This window comes from Rousettus aegyptiacus, unplaced genomic scaffold (assembly GCF_014176215.1).
Source record: "Rousettus aegyptiacus isolate mRouAeg1 unplaced genomic scaffold, mRouAeg1.p scaffold_m13_p_3, whole genome shotgun sequence".
Classification (NCBI taxonomy): domain Eukaryota; kingdom Metazoa; phylum Chordata; class Mammalia; order Chiroptera; family Pteropodidae; genus Rousettus; species Rousettus aegyptiacus.
Window position 1 is genome coordinate 128069609 of NW_023416306.1, and position 20980 is coordinate 128090588.

The 20980-nt window shown below is 41.2% G+C and overlaps 1 protein-coding gene across 3 annotated transcripts in view; it reads left to right on the forward strand.

Annotated features, from left to right (window-relative positions):
• The first annotated feature begins 537 nt into the window (after window positions 1–537).
• Window positions 538–20980, forward strand: part of FAM81A (family with sequence similarity 81 member A) — a 72897-nt gene continuing 52454 nt past the window's right edge. Inside the window, exon 1 of one of the 3 annotated variants that reach the window (XM_016126950.2) lies at window positions 538–871. The gene's annotated coding sequence lies outside the window, so the exon portion shown is untranslated. Of the gene's footprint in view, window positions 872–16859; window positions 16998–20980 lie in introns of those variants that run through there. The other 2 variants (XM_016126951.2, XM_016126952.2) reach the window with 2 other exon arrangements.

Genomic DNA, 20980 nt, shown 5'->3' on the forward strand with positions numbered 1-20980 from the left:
ATACAGAATTATCATTATTAAATTATTAGTAGCACAGACCTTTTATTGTACTTGTATTGAAGTGTAGAAATTATTAGTAAAAAATAGTATCAGCAATTATTATTATTACTGCATTGCAAAAATCAGTACAAAGATAGTATCATGCTATTATGTATAGAAATTATTAATACAGAAAATAGTATCAGTACTGTTATTATTGGTCGCATATTTTAGAAAACTGAAGCTTAGAGAGGTTAAGCGAACTTGCCTAAGTTTATAGAGTTAGCAGTGGAGCGAGCTGAATTCACTCAGCTCTTCACCACTAAGCAATACTCACTGTCCCCACCACCGTTTGTCCGCATTGCAAGGGATGCATGTGGGGAGGAGGATCTGAGCTGGGACTATGCCAAACAATCACAGTGACCGAAGGAGAAAGAACTCCAGGTACTTTCTGGTGACCTAGAACCGATAGGGTAATGAGTAACTAATTAACCTGGGAAATATTCCCACATCCTGTGTTCAGGAGAAAGAAATCATTTTAAAAGTTAGAAATGAGTTGGAACAATATTGCATTGAAGCTAAGCTTATGCAACAGGTATTTTTTGAATGTAGATTTTACAATAGGCTTTTCATTTCGTTTTTGACAGTTATGTTGAATTATATTAGCTTTATAGTTACTTTATTCTAGGGTTTGTTTGGTGAACGAGCCCAAATCTCAGTCTCATGGGTCAGGGAGGAGCGTGGAAAGAACTCAGGCTGGGAGTTGCTTTGGGAAGAATCTCCGGGGCAGCAGACATGCTGGAAGAGAGGGTTTCTTTCCATGTGAGGTTGTGGGGAGCCCAGAGCTGGACCGAAGAGAAGAACCGGAAGGAGAAGCAGCAGAAACAAAGTGGTATGTGTGCGTCTTCCAGTAGAGACCACGGGAGTTTCTACTAAGGAAAATTTACAAATAGTTCAGCTGGGAGCATAACAAGGGGCATGAAATTACCGAGTAGTAACGAGAATTTTTACAGTTCTCAAACTCAGCACAACTGCACCACTTCTCCTTCAAAGCAGAGGAAAGATAAAAGTATAGGAAATATTTTCATTCTCTCGCCCTCAAAGGAGTGAAATCACCTCTTTCCACCAGAGGAATAAAATGCTCTGTGTCTCTCCTAGGGCCACACCTCTGGGTGGAATCTACTGCAGACCTTGCTTGAGTGGGTAGGAGACAAAGCTGGGGAAGAGAAGAGCAGAGAATTAGGACAGAATGAGAGAGGAGGAACCAAGGGGATGGGGGAAGGGGAAGGCTTCCAAAGCATGACCTTGTTGTCCAGCTCCGTACTTAGATCAAGCTTCGCTGCTCCTCCCTGAGCATGGATATCGTGCTGGAGAGAGTCAGGGCTCCTGAGTGGAAAGGGGACTGGGTTTGGTAAAATGAGAAGTAAGGGTGGAAGTTTAGAGCAGACGGTGAAGCATTAGTGTTGGTAAAGGAGATTTTGGAAATTCTCTGGAACAGGAAAGACTTGCTGAAGCATTGTGCCTCTGAGAAGCAGTTTCCAGTTATTTCTGAAGCTGTTTCTTCCAGTCAGAATTCATGACTACTCTAGGGGCTGGTTTCCAGACCGATCAAAAAAACACAACGTTTCCAAAGAAACGATGTTAGAGTTGGTCTCTTTCCCTGTACTCTGCTGCTATCTGCTATGGAGTGGCCCAAGGGGGTCTCTGGGCATTAGAGGTGAGAAGGCACAGGGGAGCCCTCAGTGGAGTTGCCTCAGGCCCTTCTGGACTTTCTTCCGTTGACGTTAAAATTAGCCTTTAAACCATCCAGAAGGGACTTCACTCAGCCTTTTTCAGAGAAGAAAATCAATCTAAAATTTAAAAGTGAGGAAAACCAATTAAGCACACTTACGCTCTGTTTTAGCCATATTACTTCGGGTGAGGTAGGGTGAGGCCAGATGCATGTCAAGAGAGAGCAACCGGAAGGAAGAGTGCTATGGTTGTGTTATACTCACAGCTCCCTAGGGAGAAACAACAGCAGCACAGGGCCGCTCAGGGAAAGCACCGAGGTCAGTCACTAGGTAGAAGGAGAAAGGAGAACCGTGGGCAACTGCCTCGTCGTGGTTTTTGTGGGAAGGCAGGGTAGAAAGGCTTAGAATTGACCATCTTGAATCATTTCGGATGTCTCTGGGGCACAGGGGCTCTCCCTGATTGACTGGTACCTGGCCCTGGGACAGTTAGAGTGGCTATATAGTGGCCTGGAGCGTGAGAACCTGATGAGGGAGGAGGGTTGGTTGGGATGTGTGGACTTACTTGACTGCACAAGAAGGGGAAATGATGAGCCTTTAGCCAGGCCCTCAAAGCTTAGTCAAGATGGCTTTTTTAAAAACGTATTTTACCTTGTGAAATGAATACCTCATTTCCATATTTTAGGGGCCGTAAACCTGGGAACATGTAAAAGCTTCTCTGCTTAAAGCTAAATTTGTGGCGCTCTGAGCCTTTACTTGCTGTCTCCTATTTGCATGCAAGAATCATTTTAGCCATTGGTGGATGGCTATCTCCATTTCTCAGGAAAGGGCCTTGAAATCTATTTGCTTAGAAGCCACAGCCTCCTTCCAGATGCTCCTATTATTGTTAGAGAAGGAAGAGTCGGGGTCTAGCTGTTGTGGGGCTCTGATCAGTAAGATAATGTCTCTCCTAAAGATGTCCATATCCTGACTCCTGAACTTAAGAATGTCACCTTATGTGGCAAAAGGGAACTAAGGCTGCAGATGCAGTTAAGGTTGCTCATCGGCTGACCTTGAGATGGGGCCAGTCTAATCATGAGAGTCCTTCAAAGCGGAAGAGGAAGGCAGAGAGAGGATCAGAGAGATGGCATGTGAAAAAAATTCCCCAGCCTTCTTTCCTTTCACAGTCCCCAGCCCAGAACTGGATTCAGAGCAAGTGCCTGGTCTATACTTGATTGATTCACAGAGAGTTTACCTGAAATGATAGCTTAGAAAATTCATTGCAGGTTATAAATGGAGAATCACTCTTCAGGGACTGTCATCCAAGAAGCAGAACAAAAATGTTCCTGCTGGGAAATTGAAATGCAAAAAGCAAACAGGAGCAGGAAACACATCATTTATATGCAGCTTCTAGTGCTGATTCTGGCAATCCCCATTGTACCCCTGTAAGTTTATATGACCAGGCCATGCCTTTAATCACAGTATCTCCCAGTCTTGCTACTGTGATCACATGTAGGTGGAGACATCCTTCTGTGGCTTTATGACTGTCTGTTCTCCCTCCTGCAGTGATGAGAATTAACTTCATTATTGAAAAAAATTAAACAACTTTTAACTGAGGGAAGCTAAATAGCAACTGATATTTTGGGAGGCTCTCTTAAATTAGGACAGCTGAGTTTAATGGAAAAACAATCATGTTTTGTACTAACCATCAATTGCATATTGTTATATGCTGAATATCAGCCTAGAGAAAATTTTCCCTTTTGTTTCTTCCTTTTATCTTATTTCTTTCTGGTTGCTTATATGAGTTATTATATAATTAAATAGATATTCCTTATAAATTCCAAATGGCAAGGAATTACTGGGATTCTTTCATGACACAAAATTTCAGATTTTCTCCAATAGTCCTAAAGACCAGTACTCCTACCTCTCGGACCACTGTTTCTTAGCCAGTGAAGAAGACAAGGTTCTTGAAGATTCTGTCAAGTTTTGGTGGGGTCATGTTCTCCAGGTGAATACTCCTCAGTCTTTAAGGTGCATAAAAGTCAACTAGGAACCCTGTTAAAAGGCAAGTTCTGTTTCATCAATCTGGTCTGGGACCCATGATTTTACATTCTAACACAGAAGTGGTGCCTGTATTCTTGGTCCACAGACCACACTTTGGGTAACATATTCTAGAATCGGGGCTCAGGGGAAAGTCAAGTCTCTGAAAGCTTGGCCAAAGATTCTCGTGCAGAAACAAATGTGATCTCTATCACTGGAGGTCAGAAATGTTTTCAAATCCTGGATGGCCCTGATCTAAGGGCATGACAAACCGAGGAAGACCTGACTTCTTGGAGGAAAAAAATGGGTAGCGCCTCCTCCTCCTCCTCACCTTCGTCCTCGTCCTCTTCCTCCTCCTCCTCCTCCTCCTCCTCCTCCTCCTCCTCCTCCTCCTCCTCTTCCTTCACCTCTTTCTCCTCCTCCTATTAACCTGGTAGAGACCAGGGGATCAATAAATGTTAATATGCTCCCCTTCTGCCATCATTCTTAACTCTGTGATGGACTAGCTGTGTGACCTTAGGCAAATCAATGGAAACCTTGGAATAACCAAAGAACGTACCACATGCGATCTGTAAGACATCTGTCTGGTCCTGATGCACCTCACCACCTTTAGGCCCCAGCAGTCCTTCAAAGCCCTGTCACTGCGAGGCAGAGCTTCTTCGTCTTCTGGAATGCTTTAATGTGGGACCATCTCCCTGTCCAGGAACTTGTCATTTCTTTCATCATATTGGAACCAACAGCTCATGAAAGACAACCTGCAATCATAGACCTTTGCAATCATTTGGAATAGGAGCTTTAGGCTCCAAGAGAAAGAACCCCAGAATTTCAGTGTTGGAAGGGCAGTAGCTTCTTCTCAGGGTGCCTTAGGTGATGTCTACTGCCTGGGAGCTCTCCCTGGTGCTGCTTAAGATTTCTGTCTGCTTTCCTCATAGAATCCTCTCTTGAATTTCTGCTCTTTTTGTCTGAAAGATCAACCTAAATCCTTGCTTGTAAATGTTCCCTGTGCGGACTTTTCTGCTTGACTATACTTTGTATTTATTGCTAGCCAATACTTGGCACCTTTGGTCTTGCCCGGGACAAAATATTGAGGTCTTTAAACTCTATCTTTGGGGACAGATTTTCTAAACCATCAATCCTTGTCTGTCTTCCTTCCTTCCTTCCTTCCTTCCTTCCTTCCTTCCTTCCTTCCTTCCTTCCTTCCTTCCTTCCTTCCTTCCTTCCTTCTTTCTTTCCTTCCTTCCTTCTACCATCTCTCTATCTCTGCTTTAATTTTGACGTTCTTGACCAGAAAAGGAGAAGAAAGTTCATTGTGGCCATATTTTCACAAACAAAATAAAGTAGAGGCGCATAGTATGCCTTGCACATAGCGAGTATTACTGCATACTTTTAAAAACTGACATAAAATTTACATAAAATTAACTATTTAAAAGTGTATGATTTAGTGGCATTTTGTACAGTTATACTATCATGCAACCACCACTTTTATCTAGTTCCAAGAAAACATTTAATGCCTACCTTTTGAAAGCTGTATGAGAGCAAAGATTATTCAGGTGATTCCAAAGAAATTTCTATTGTTTATTGAATTCATCAGGCAATTTACAGCCTTGTACAATTGTAAATCTCATAAATATACGAATTGTTTTTCACTGTTTTTTATTTGCTTATGTGATAATGATATCAGCTATTATTCATGGAATGTTTAATATATTTTCCTCAGAACATGATGAAATAAGTGTTATTATTACTTTTGATTGAAAAGAACACTGATGCTCAAAGAATTTAATTAACTTGCTCAAGTCTACATAGCTCCCAAGTGGCAGAGCCAAGGCTTAAGCCAGTCTGACATCCAGGACTTGATCTCTTAATCACAACAAAGTTATGCCTCGTGTGGACAGAGACTTATTATCTGTGACAAGTATGAGTTATGGAGAAGTTAAACTCTCAGCAAGCAAAAACTTGCATGCATGTAAACTCAAGATTAAATACATGAAACAAGGAGGGAGAAGCAGCTAACAAAACACCAGAAATTGACATGGAACTGTTCAAAATTAAGGCGCCTTTGCTGGAAGTTTTTCATATAATTTAAGAAACGTATGTTTCAGGATTTTTATATCATGATGTATAACTATTACCTCCTTTCTCTTGCATCACTGAGGTCTCTTCCTTTACTGGATCACTACTATCACAAAAGAAATCTGATCTCAATGTCTTCTATTTTAAAAAACAAAACAAACAAAAAACCCCTCTCTCAGTCCCACACCAACCCTTTCTGATTACCATCCCATTTTTCTGCTCCCCTTTACTGCACTGTCTATGCTCACTGCTTCTTCATTCATCAATCTTTTTTCCCAACTCACTCCAGGCATTTGGTCTGGTTCCTTCTTCTCTGCCCAGGGCTTGGTTCTGGGACCCATGCAACTTCCCATCTATGTGTCTTTCCTAGACGATCTCATCCAATCCCATGGCTTTAAGTAACTCCTGCTGTTAGCTAATGCTAAATTAATGATCTCTTCTGGTCAAATTCTCCCTCAAACTTCAGACTCATAGTTTCAGCTGCCTCCTGGATATTTCTTCTTAGAATTTTAATAGGCATTTCACACTTAACATGTTTAAGCACAGCTCTTGATTTCTGCCCGTAAACGTGCTCCTTCCACGGAGTTCTCCATCTCATAAATGGCATCATAATTTACCCAGTTGCTCAGATTAAAATGAAAAGAACAATCTCAGTTTCTCTTTCTTCCATCCCTGACTAATTTATAACAAGTTGGCTTAACTAGGCTTTTACCTTATATCCAAAATCAGTTTACTTCTATCTCGATCTCCCCCACAACTATTGTAATCCAGGCCATCATCATATCTCACTACCAGCAATAGCCTTAAAACCAGTTTCTCTGACAACTGGTTTTGACAGCCACCAGAGCAAATCAGATCAGATTACTTATCTGCTTTAACTATCCTTTGGTTCTCATCTCAAATAAAACCAAAACCCTTTACTGTGGCTTTCAAGCTCCTACATACACTGCTCTCTGAATTCATCTGGCACCCTGCTTTCTCCCTCCTTCTAAGCTCTATCACACTAGCCTTCATTCTAGTCCCTAAATTTGCCAAGCCCCTTTTTTACTGGCTGTCCCTTCTGCCTGGAATTCTCTTCTTCTAGAGCTTTTCACAGCTGACTTTAGATCATCCAGGTGTTAGTCAAATGTCACTTTCTTAGAGAAGTCCATGCTAGCCATCCTTTCTGAACTAGCCACCAGGCTCCACACCTGATCCTCTCACTATCTAAAATGATTTTGCTTGCTTGCTTATCTTCCTCACTTAGTTTATGAGGGCATAGATTACACAGTGACAACTGTATCCCTTGTGGCTGAAATAGTGCCTGGCACAGTCTAGGTGCTCAACAGGTGAGTCAATGGAGGCTCAAAAATTTTAAATAATTTGCCCCAAATCATCCAGTTAGTATGAGATGAAGCCAAAATTTGAACTGAAGTCTTTTGATTCTGGATTTTGGAATTCTTCTATTATGTGGAAATTCATGTTATATATGTTATGCAGAAAGGTCACTTAGCTTTTTGTTATTCATAATTGTGAGATGATAATTGTGAGATAATGTCCCCGGTTCCTGGCACAGAACTCATAAAACAAACATACAGCAAACAAACAAACAAACAAAACACCAAAGTGCTAAGAGCATCTTGGTTCTAAGATATTCGGTCTTTGATTCCACTTCCTATCACAAGGCTCCTGAAGTCCTTGTAATTTTCTGGGTTATAGGAGTGTCTTTTGTTCAAGAGGTGACTCTGGATAGGCTCCAGGAGGAGGTCTAGTCGCCAGAAAGACATGATTAGATGCTTGGAATTTTTAGCCTCAACCCCCTTTCTATTCAGAAGGGAGAAGGTTTGAAATGGAGTTAATCATGTCTATATGATGAAGTCTCCACAAAAATTCCAAAAGTGTGGGGTCCAGATGCTCCTGGGTTTGTGAAAAGTGAAGGCGCTGGGAGAGTGCTGTGCCAGGGGAGGGAATGGAAGCTCTGAGCCCCTTCCCACAAACCTATGCATCTCTTCCATCTGCATTTTGTCTGTATCCTTTAACATATCCTTTTCTAATAAGCCAGTAAACAGAAGTATACTGTTTTCCTGAGCTCTGTGAGCTGTTCTAACAAATGAATTGACCCAAGGAGGGTATCCTAGGAACCTCTAATTTATAGTGGATTGGTTAGAAGCGACTACCTGAGACTTGTGGTTGGCCTCTGTAGTGGAGTGGGGGCTGTCTTGTGGGGAATGCATCCTTAACTTGTGGAATCTGACATTATCTCCAGGTAGATGGTGTCAGAATTGAGTTAAATTGTAGGAAACCCAGCTGGTGTCATGGAGAATTGCTTAGTGTAGGGGAAAACCGCCACATATTTGGTGACTAGAAATGTCAGAAATAAGTATTCTATGCTAGTACTAAAAAAAAAAAAAAAGACTCATGGGAAAAAAAAATGCAGACAAAAGGAAAACCTGGGTAGTTTTTCCTTATACAGTAACGCTTATAAAAAACTAACTATAACGAAAGTTTTTTCTTTTTCATTTTCTCTAAAACATTAAGATTGTTACAAGCACACACATCATCACACTTTACATGAATACTCTATATATCTGGACAATATTTTTGTATTAATAAAATAGACTTTACCTTGACTATTCTATTTTTAATGGACTAAGCTGACAGAGAAAGCCATATATTAATTTTTTGTGTGTGAGAAAGTTGTTAAAACATATTTGGAATGATTCTCTATGCAGTCAATGGGCTTATGTTCTTTTGAACAAAATTAATTTTTAAATTAGTGTCCTAAGTCCTCTAAAAACATTTCATAATGCCATTCTCAAATTGTGGTTTACTGACCACACATTTTGAATGAGCCCAAAATAGAAACACGGAAATCATGTTCTAAGATGAAAGGCAGTAATAAGACTCTTAAATAAATAACCTGAAGATTTTCAAACTAATAGGCACTTTAAAAATACTCTATGAGTTTTTCTCAAAACTGGATTTTTCTCTTAACGTTTTTTTGCTTCAAAGGAATACATGTGCTTAGTTTATAAAGTCAAATATGCTTATACTGATGTTTCTTGATTTTTCAGTGTTAGGCATTATCTATTGACTTCCTACCGTGGAAGATAAGAATTTTGCTTTCTTAGATTCTTCAGTCTGCCTTCTGCCACATAGACTCCTCAATATAGCGACATAACAATTTTTTATTAAACCAAAAATATTTACATTGTGTCTATTGTTTACATTGTGCCTGTTGTTCAGGGCTGAGCCAAGTATTACATTGTGTCTATTGTTCACGGCTGAGGCAAGTATGAGCATATACTTTTTTTTTTTTTAACTATTGACAACAATTGCCGCTCTTGGCCATTGGTTTAGTTCTTTCTGCATTTCTCATTAATTCATCTACAAACTTTCTGAATGAACTGTAATTCCCTTCACTGTGGTCAAACATTGGGTCATGTGATCCTCTCTCTCTTTTTCTCATTTTCTTGGGCTAATCTCCCTGTGGTGTTTGACTTCTTGCTTTAGCTTATACTGGTTGCTTTCCATAGACCTGCTGGACATCAATCCTAGGAGTCCTTGCATCATATTCCCAAGAATGCCCGTTGCTATTACCATGGAGTGGGTCTTCCACTTCCTTGACCCAAGTCTATTTCTTTCTGGTTTACTCTCTCATATGATTTACATTTCTCAGTGGATTCCTGAGAAAGTGTGTATATGGGGTACATTTGTGGGAAAATAGCATATATGAAAATGTACTTATTTTGCCCTTAGACTTGATGGATAATTTAATTGGGTGCAAAGTTCTAGAATGGAAATAAATTTCTCTCAGAGTATGAAAGGTAGTGGTCTTTCTTCTAGTAATACTATTGAGAAATCTGATGTCATCCTGACTCCTGACTTCTTTGTATGTGATACACTTACAGATTTTAGGATCTTCTCTTTATCTTTAGAAATTTCAAAATGAGTTGCCTTGGTATGGTTTTTTGTTTTTTGTTTTTGTTTTTTGTTTTTGTTTTTTTTCAATTCTTGTGCCAGGTACTTGATGGTTCTGTTCAATCTAGATACTCATATTTCTTCACTTATAAATTTTTTTGGTAAAATTTCTCAACTTTAGGGTGTTCACTATGAGCAATCTTATTAGCCATCCTGCCCTTTATTATTGCTCATAAGAAATGCCTATGTTAAAGATTTTTTTGAAACTTTATTTATAATTTTCTCTATTTAAACTTAATAAAAAGTTGATAACCGCTCATGGAAATTTTCCTACTAATATCATTATTATTTTCTCCCCTTGGAAAAAGGGTGCACTCTTCCATGGAAAAAGAAATGTCCAACTGATTACATTAAAGTTTAGATACTGGATATACTTGGGTTTTTAACTTAAAATCAGTTTTGTATTTGTCATTGAGACTTGTTCAAAAATGAAGTTCTGATGTTTAAGCACTGGAATTACCTAATTCTGTCTCTATGTGTAAAATAAAATAATTGAACCAATATTAATTAGTCATTCACTAATTAATTGTGAATTAATTAATTAATTCACTAATTGTGACTGGATTGGGATAAAATCCAGGAAAAGCTAAGCCCTAACTTCTGATGGAAGAGACTTAGGTAGAGATACTTGTCAGGAACAGGGTCACGTCCACTCTTGATGGTGAGAACAGACTAGGCAGGCGAAGGAAAGAATCTTAGAGGGCAGAACCCAGGTCAGGTGTGGTGGGACTAGAGAGGTAGAAATCTTGTTCTGGTGATGCTTCAAAATCTTATTTTATAGTTCATGATAATAAACCAAACAACTGGAAGCAGGGGCTAGGTAATTGTCTCTCTGGTGTGGCAGTAGTGGTGGCCGTTGATTCCACAGTCGTTGCTAGCTAGCTACGTTCATCCTCAGAGATGTCTATGTGAGAAGAATGACTTCAGCTGGCAGTGGGAGGAAGGAGGACGGACCGGTGATGCCATTTCCACCTTTCCCATAGTACCAAGTACAGAGGCCTCTTTCCCATTTTAAGGGCTTGGGCAAATATCTAATTTGGTTGAATCATATAGGTGGGGCAGGAAGGATTCAAATCAATAAGGCAGAAGAAGCCATACTGTGACAATCTCCCCCATTGTTCTTAGAGAAGAAAGACCTTGGCATTTGTGTTAGGTGTGGCCAAAAAACGATTCGAGATATTAGGAGCTGTACATACTTTTAACTAGGACACTGATAACTACATGCAAGTGACAGAGGTGGTTTTGGGGTGTGGCTGACACCAGAAGAATACTTAGAATTGTTCCAAGACAAGCAACATCAGTAATAGTGTGAGGAGTGAGTCAGTTTGAATAATTACCAAATTCAATCTCCATATGTAAGGTAAAATAGTTGAGCCAACATTAATTAGACCTCCACTCTTCCGTTTGGGTCTTGGGGAAAATTAATAAAGTTTATATAATATTAGGTAATAAATAATATTAAAGTAGTAATTAAAATGCTACCCTAAGCTTTTTTACATGAATTGGTGCCTTCGATCTTCATAGAACCCAATGAGATAGGCACTATCACCCTCATTTTACAGATAAAACTGAGTCAAAGAGAGGTTAAGTAACTTGCCTAACCACATGCCAAAACTTTCCAGCAACTTGGCAGCATGGATCCTCCTAAAGGGAAAAAAAGAATGTGTCAAACATATGAGATCTGATCATTAGGGGAAGAGAAAGTTATTTCCTGAGTGTGTAATGATGATAACCTACTACATGACTATATAGGACTCTAACTCCTGATAGAAAATTCTGCAGCTCATTCACATTGCCTTGGGAAATCTGTTATATGTACACAGAAATGATTAAAGAGTATCCAAATGTTGGAGGGGAAACAAAGAGAAATACCTGACATTTCTCTTTTAAGAGCAATAGTATAATATTAATTTTTAAGTGCAGTATATGTATTGTCTATTAATTAGGATTAAAAAATATATATCACTATAACTTATGCTGGCAAGCACACAATCATTTATAATTTGCTTCTATTTCATTATTTACAAAGATGCTCAAATTCCACATTTTTGGCTCTGCATATTTCAAAGTAAAGATTCTCTTTTCAGATTCATTTGGAAAATTACACTAAATCTTTACTCTTTTGCTTGTGTAGACATGAGATAAAGGGTAGGAAATCAGAGTGTTAAAATTAATTTGCTGTTTCAAAATAATTTTTTAATATGTTACTATTCATATTCTATGGTATATGCTATCCTTGGGGGAAGGAAAGGGGAAAAGAAACAACATTTATTTAGGTATCACTATGTCACACACTTTACATACTGAAGTTTGTGACAACTTTTCCTCTCTAGTCTCACGTGGTCATCAAGAGGCAATCTAGTACAGGCTGTGGCATCAAAGGTGTCCAGGTTCGAATTCCAGTGCTAGCACTTAACAGCTTTGAGACCTTGGACAAGCCACATAATGAATGCCTTTAAGCCTCAGTTTTTTTAGTTATGGATTGTTGCAAGAAAGAAATAAAATTTATAGGTAAAGCATTTAGCACAGAGCCTGGCACAAACATTGTCTATTATACCAACAGGGCCAGGGTCAAGGTGAAGTGAGTTAGGCACTTGCTTCAAGTGTAAAATTTAAAGGGTGCCCCCAAAACTCAGTAATGAAGATAAATAACATTTTAACACAGACTTTTAAAAATCAAAGTGCAAAAAAAATCTACAATAAGCAAAATGTTAAATTTTTAAAAAGGATAGGATCGATAGTCCTGAGTTTTCCTTCTCTTAGCTTCAGTGTGGGTTGGCATGACACTGTGTCCTGTAACATGTATGTTGTACATATTATCATGCAGTGGGTATTGTCATTGGTTTTTTGTTGTTGAATAGAAGTGAAGGTTGTCTTTTAATTCTCCTACCTGTGAGGGTCACTGTCCAATTATGTACTACTGGGCAGAGAAGCTGAAACAAGATTATGTGGGGCTTCATTGTCTAAACCATGGTGTCATAGCTGGCTAATGCAGGTAAATAAACATAAATGTTCATTGAACTATATTGAACTGAGCCACTGTGACATAAAACTTCAGAATAGCTTAAAGACTATATTTTTCTTATTTTCTGAAAACTGTTGTAAAGAAATATTTTCCAAAATCAATGTGCAATGAAATTTTCTATAATGCTCCCCTTGCATTAAACTGGGTTTTAGCTGAATTTGTTTTATCATAGGGTTATTCCAGAATTTTTGCCCATAAACTCTTTGGACAAATCCTTCTTTACTCAAGATTTCACTCTCTATGGGTAGTATTATGCTAAGGCTCAGTTGTGTGCTGTTTCAACACAACCCAGTCTGTTATGTATACCAGCAATTATCTAAGTTAAGACGTAGATAACACTTTCTAAATTAACACTACTAGGAAGAATCTTTTAATATTTTATGCTTTCCTTGCTGGTTGTGCCTTAATGACAGTTACTTTTTTTAATCCTTGTGAGTAGGTAGATACCAAAAATTCATAAATAAAACATAATATTCATAAATAAATAATTCATAAATAAAACATTATATTTGAGAGAATTAGCCAACTCATAAAGGGAAATTAATAAATCAAGTACGGTTTACTCAAGACATGAAAAATCAATTATTTTTACCTATAGAAGAGGAAAAAAAGGGATTTCCTTAATTCTAAGATGTTACTATATTCAACAAAAGACTCAACAAAGAAAAGCGATAAATAATAACGTAAGTTGTGTTAATTCAAGTTTTTCTTTGGTTATTAAGAGAATAATGTTACAAGGTCTGAACCCCATATTTGCTTAATGTAAGATTTCTCTTATTTGATGAAACATTGAAGAAAGAGCATGGATAGGGTGATGACGAAATTAATGGCAGGATTTAGATTGAGTTAGTGCAAAATGATATATTGTGCTCTCCGTTTCTTCACAGCTACAACAGGACATGTAGATGCGGAGACTATTTTCTCCTATCTTGGAAATGTCCACTCAGCACTAGAAACCTCTCTACTGATCTTACTTCTCAACTTCCCTACACTCCCAAACTTCTCTAAAGAATGACTCACACTTGCTCTTGCATTTCTCCAACAGCTAGTCTTTTGTTAACCCACAGAAATCTGATAACTAAAAAACCTTCACGAAGATCATGAGTGGCCTTCACTGAATTTTCCTGAGTTCTGTAGGACTTGTCTGTCACCTTGAGCTTTTCCACCTGGTGCTTCCCTGACATTGTGCCTATCCTTATGTCTCTGGTTCTTCCTCATTGTTCCCTTTGTGGGAACCCTCTTCCCCTTTCTGGTCCCTACATATGACTATTCCTTGCAATCAAGCCCTATTACTAGTGAGGAACACTGTGACACCTTGTGACAGACCTCACAATGGATCTTGACATTCCATTGAGTTATAAGCTTGGTTGAGAATTGCTGACTACAAGGTAAGGTGCTAACTCTATCCATCCTGCAAGGCTCACCGCCTTCTTGGCTTAACTGCTTTCCAGCATTTTTATAAATGCCACTTTTGACTTATATAAGCCCTTGACTTTTACCTAGACGAGCCTGCTTGCTGGCCTCATAGATGCCTTTTATATCATATCTTCACAATTAGTGGTGGTGCAGAGACACAGGTAGGAACAGAACTCAACTGTGCAATAAATCACTTAAAAAATTCTCCATAATGTGTATACTGCACTGGTTATTTAATGATTGGTTGGTGGATAGTATGACAGCTATTAAGTGTATAAAATTGCTCTCTTTGATGAACTATTTTCAGTAACCTTCGCCACTGTAAAATAAATTGTGATAAATCATAGCGTTTTAATTAAAGTAATGCAAAAAAAATCAATTTCTTGTAATGAGTCACAATCAAACGACTCTGGAAAAACAGTTCTTTGAAATTTATTCTACAGAAATAAGTGTATGAGTTGGGGAAAAAAAAAACTAGGGTAGGCGTAAATCATCATGCACTAACTTTCATCCCTTCATATTGAAAACAAATCACCTGGGAAGAAAATGAAAAGGTCAGAAGTAGGCAGTCATGGGTCTAATTCAAAGCTACTGTGAAACCTCAGGATTACTACTAAGGAATTCAGAGTTTGGAAGAGCTACAATTATTTTGTCTTTTGTTGACAAATTGTTTTTAATTTGGTTTTTTAAGTTAGTAGGTATGGTTTTAAAGAAGGAAACTAAAGTCAGCCTAAATAGAAGAGTGTACATATGTGACAAGGGCCCCTTACCTCCCAACTCTTCTCCTTCTGTACCCTTGAGAGTAGTGGAGTCTAGTGGCAAGTAAAGTCAGCAGAAGCAGCAGGTAGGAGTTTCCTGTTTTATAGGTGCTCTACTCTGAGGAATATAAGGATCCACTGTCATCCTCCTAGGAAGCCAGGAATGGCTGCCCTGAGTTTCTGACTCGAGGGTGAGTGGCAGGATGGAGATGGGACCTAGGGAGAGAGAGGAATAGTAGGTAGAGAGAAGAAATGAGACAGATGGGACTTTCAAGTGTCCATGCATGTCCTACACACTGGAAAGCAACCTGATGGGGACAGGCAAGAAATATTTGAACCTTTCTCAGGACTCTTGATGGTGGGTTTGAATAGGCACTTTCTGATAGCACCTGCACACCCTTCCAGACATAGTGGCAAATTACATGTTTCAAATATATTTTCAGTGGCAAAAAGTCACTGGGAAACTGAGTGATATTGTTATCACCATGACATAAGATTCGATTCGATATATATTCACAGTTCATACCATATGCCAGGAAGTGGGAAGCTAAGGGAGAAGCGGAAAGAATAATTACTGAGCTAAGGGGATGCTGTTCGGTCCCATCTCCACGTCACAGGTCTCAAGGTCATGCACTCTCTGTAGCACAATGGCAGTTTCACATGTGTTTGTGATCATTTGATTAATGTGTCTCAGGATGTAGGCTCTATGAGAGCAGAGAGCATGTCTCTCTTTACCATTGTGTCTTAGCTTAGTGCTAGACACAGTTTCTAGCATTTGACAGGCATTCAATAAATACTGTTGACTGAATGAATGTTACAGATGAATGTTAGTTCACCTTTGTAGGGGGAAGTATTTTCCCGTTTTATAGGTGTGGATGCAGCCATAGATTATTCGAGACCATACAAAAAGGACTGCTGGAGAGAGGATTCCAAAACAGCCTACCTCGGCAACCTAGGGTCTTTCTACCATGTCACACTCCTTCCCCAGAGTGAAGGGGTTCAGACAGACAGAAACACTTGTTCCGGGTAAATATCAGCTACACAAAAGAGGTATGAACCGGAGGCGGCGAGGCAGGCAAAGGGTGGGGGTCCCCAACTCGGCTTAAAATAAATTCTGCCCACCGAGAGGAAGCAAAATCGAGTAGATCGGCTTGTGCATCTCGCTTACAATCCAAATAGAGAGGAAGGTGGAAATAGTTAGGACTCCCTGGGAGGGGGACGAGGTGGAAGAGAGAAGGAAGGAATGTGAGGAGGAGGGGTGGTAGCAGTTCTTTCTTGCGTCGTATCTGTTGAGGGGAGGCACGATCCTTGGTCCCAGCGGCGGTTTTCAAGGTATTTCATTAAATGACAGTTGGCAGCAGCGAGGGTTAGTTCACCTGCACAGGTGGGGCGTCGACGCCGAGTTGTTTCCCAGACAATGACCTAATAAAATAACTTCTCCCAGTTTGGAAGGGTCGGGGGAGATAAATAACACTTTTTGTCGGAGGGAGGTTTCGTAAATCAGGGATGTATGTGAGAGCTCGGAAGAGAATTACAGTGCAACTACCATGGCTATTATCTTAATCAGGGACCATTTCAACACCTCTCCTTTCAAGTCAACCAGCAATACGACAGGATTTATTTTCCAAGAGAAATCCCCGCCCGTCAACTCCGAGCCGCTGGGATGAGAGCTCAGTGGGAAACAGCAGCGACGAGGAGAGGCTATTTTGGGTGTGGGAACGCGGCGGGAGGAGGGGCGGCGCCGCGGGGCTGGGCGCGGGCGCGCGGGAAAAGCCTCCAGCTCCGGCTGCCACGGCAACCGCGTCCAGGCAACGCGCCCGGAAGCGGCTTGGGCGGCGCGCGGCGGCTCGCGCCCCCCGGGAGCTGCGAACCCGGCCGGGCCGCGCGCCGGGCCAGGCGGCAGGCGCGCGCTGATTGGACGGCGCTCCCCGCGGCGCGGGCCCGTAGCCGGGCGCCCCGCACAGCCCGCGCCAGCGGCCACCGCACCCAGCCGCGCCCGCGAGGACCTGGGGAGCCGCGGCGCGCCCGCCCCCCGCCAAGGTGAGTGCCGCGCCCGGGGCCCCCGATCAGGCACCCTGCGGTCCCCGTCGACAGAGACCGCCTGGGACTGCCGTTGACCTTGGGGCAGCCGCCGGCGAGACAGGCTTGGGGGACAGAGAGAGCTGCCCGTGGCCCTTGTGACATGCTGCTGGAGAGAGGGTTAGCTGCATGCTGCCGCGAAGGGATGAAGTTGAGCGCAAAGCGCAACTGGCATTGCATTTTTGCGGGGGCTGAGGAGAGGTTGCATCCTAGCAAACCAACAGAAGCCCGGAGGGACTGTTTGTGGGAGCTGGGATGGTGCACGGATTGCCAGGGAGAAGTGGTTAAGTCAGCCGTCCCACTGCTCAGAGCTGAGTGACCTTGGATAGGTCAACCTCTCTGCCCCCTTCCCCCCCAGTCTTTATCAAGAGGGGCTTGGGTTCTTTGCAGTTCCACAGGGCTGTTGTGCCATTGTACCGTGAGCTGAGAAAGGGCTCCAAAGTACTAGTTCTGCCGGTAAAGGATATAGAAGCCTTAACCATGTTTATTCTACGAGGGTTTCTGTTAATTGACTCTCAAGTGGCAAGAAATGTTATTGTTTTATAGAAGAATGTGGAGAGAAAGCAGTGGGTGGTCCAGAGAGTGGCTTCTCAAGATTCCCAGGTTAAAACCTCTAGTGTGCTCTAAAGTCATGACAAAATCAGGGTTAATACTCTTGAGTTCTTTCTTGTAGTTAATCTAATAGGAAACTTTGTATTTGAACAGGTAAAATCAAAGCCCAATAGTGGCAGGCAGCAGCAAATTAAGTGAGTCATTTCTTCCATGTGCACGAGGCTGTGTGTGTGTGTGTGTGTGTGTGTGTGTGGCACAAGCACCTGGCTGCGATCACACCCTCATCTTAAAATCTGTATGTTAGAAATTATTTCATAGGAGTAACCAGAAATAATGCTAGAATTATTTGAATCCCCAGAAGTGCAGCTCTCTCGGAAGCATGGGCAAACATTTGCAGCTTGTTTTTAAATAAGAGTTGGGTTTTTGAAAGTAAATATATTTTTTACTGAGAACCATCCCTAGGATTTGCACATGTGTTGGCCTTCAGAGCCCTGGCATAGAGTGTATGGGTGTGAGGAAGGTGCTCCTGAGACCCAGCAGGCTGTGACCTCTTCTATTTTTGGTGTTGGCTGGTGCTAAAAGGCTACTCGGGCCCCTTTCTATACTCTCAGCTTGTACACTTCCCTCTTCCAAGGAGAAGGAAGGAAGGAAATCTCGTCCCTCTCACAAGTTCCCAGGTTGCCCCTTAAGGCTTTCTGCTGGAAGGCTACTCTTGATCTTCATTCCAATTTGATTTCATCTGTATGAAAATGGAGGTTGAGAAGACAACATTTCGATGTTAATGAATAAGCTTCTGCAAGCTTGTTTACCTGAGAGTTTAATAATCATTAATGGTTTACATGTTAGGAATCTGATAACACCCAGATAGAAGAATCCTTACTGCCGAGGAATTCACCACTAAACCTGGAAACCCTTTAATGAATCACAGCTCATGACACTAGGAACCCTCATGAACTATTCGACCTCCTGTTTCTGTAGGTCACTGACCTGTGCGTTTCCAACCTGCCTTTCAATCTCTTGTTTCTTACATCTTGCAGCCATACTCCTGTATTTTCCTTTTTTTCTGTGGCTGAGCCCGTCTCCTGTCCCTCCCCTAGCACCTGAGCCTGAGTGAGCAGCTTCCCTCAGAACAATCTTCTGCCATTCACCAGAGCGCAGATTGGGCTTCCCCAGGCTTCTCAGTGCCACCTCCAAACTGTGTACCCATCACTAACAAAGTCTCTCTTCAGAAGGTCAGACCGTCTGCTTATGCCTCACACCATTCTTCTTCTGAATCAGTGCTTGCCAAACCTGGTGGCTCCTCAGAATCACCTGGGGCATTTTGAAAAATGTGACTCTTTTAGACTCTCCCAGATATACCAAATTAGAGTCATCAATATGGGAAAGACCTGCAAATCCTTTTTTAAAAAACAAACCCAACAAGAAGGAGAAGGTAGAAGGATGGGGAGAGAAAACAGAGCTCCCTGGGTGATTCTGATGTACAGCCAGGTTTGGGAATCACTTCACTTGAAGCTACAAAAAAGTAACAAACAAACATGAGCAACTAGTTTGGTTCCTTTTCTACCTTGCCAGTGACTTTGGGGTTTATGTTGAGGCTCTATTAACTCACCGACCTTGAATTTTTTCAAGGTTTTCAATGTCAACGCCAATGACCTTAGTTTTCACTTCAACCACTCATTTCTGGGACTTGTTTAGTCTTGGAATATTTTCCACCTTTAGGATTTGGACTTCAACTTGGATTTCAGTCTGCTTAGCTGATATTTTTCCACCTACTGCACTATGTTTTAACCATCACCGAGGACTCTGGTTCTTTAATTGCTTGCTGTTCAATCCCTTTACAGCTCCATTTCTCCACTTGGAGTCTATATGTTGCCAGCCATTACAATTCTGTCTGGAATCCCAGAATCTTTTGTCTTAACATATTGGACTTCTATTCTAGTCCTCAATCCCAAATCACCCTTATTATCTGCTTTATCTTCTCCTAGCCTAAGAAGTTATCTAGGAGAGTCACTAAGACCTTCCAACTTGTTCCATTAAAAATTTGTGCCAGCTCTAATTTAACCTAGGTCTTGCTTTTCTATGAAAAAAAAAAATCCTACTTTTATTAACTTCTGACTACACTCTTTTAAAGGTTATACCAGACTTTTCCATTCTGTAAACTTCCGGTCAGTTTCCTTTCAGGAGATAGCCTATTTTTATTGATAAGATTAAGGATGTTCACATCCTAGTTTACTTCCCTTGACTTCAGTGTAAGCTCCCATGGTACCCTCCTCACCACCCCAAGCATTTTTCTCTATCCATCTTTGTCCTTTATTTCCTCTTCCTCCTAGGAGGAAAATGTCGCTAAGTCCCCTCCCCAAGATTAACCCACATACACTTCACACTCTCCAGGCTCTGGGCTTCTTCCCTTCCTTCTTGCCTCTTTTGGGAAGTTGCTCTGTTTGTTGTTCCCTTTCTCCAGTTTCTTTAGTCCCACCTTACCCTACCCTAGCCCTCCTCCCACCATATATTCAAGTCATTGTTCTCATAATAAAGAAATTGTGTTGGAGGCTCAGCTCTGCCCAGTAGAACTTTCTGTGATGATGGAAATATTTTATATCTATGCTGTCCCATGTGGGAGTCACTAGCCACATGTGACTACCGAGCACGTGAAATGTGGCCAGTGAGACCAAGGAACTAAATTTATAATTTTTGTTAATTTTAAATTAACTCAAATTCAATTTAAATAGTCACATGGGGCTGAGGGCTACTGTATGGGGCAGCGCAGTTCTACTCCATGCTACTGTATTGAACTGTCCTTGGCTTTCCCTCCTGTGTCTGCCCACTCACTCCTTTTGGCCTCGCCCTTACTTTTCTGTTGAAACTGCTTCTTTGTGGGGCTCTAGTGGAGTGGTTCCGATTGCAGAGTCGAGGCCTTTACTCTGACTTTCCCCCACCTTGATTTCCGCCCTGTGTCTGCTACCAGCAGTCACCCTCCTCCCGAGCCTCTCTCTTTTCTTTCTTGTCTCTTGTCATTGGTTATCCAAGTGCATTTGTCTCCATCCTCCTAACTTGTGAACATGGGATTCTGTAGGGTCCTGGGGGCCTTTTCCACTTCTTTTCCTGGCCTCTGCCCTCTTCCTCTCCTAGTGTCAACCTCACACCCTAGCCAACAGTAGTTGTCATGGGCGGGTTACCCTGGTGCCTTTCCGGGCACCATCCGTGCTTCACTTGGATCATGTCCTTTAATCCTCACTCCAACTCTATCAAGCAGATATGCTTATCACTCCCGTTATGTAGGTAGAGAAATTTAAGCAGAGAGAAATGAGGGCAACTTAATTAAGTAAGTAACTGGTTAAGGAGCAGACCTGAGAAATGAATTCTGGCAATATGACCTTACAGCTCTGCTTTTA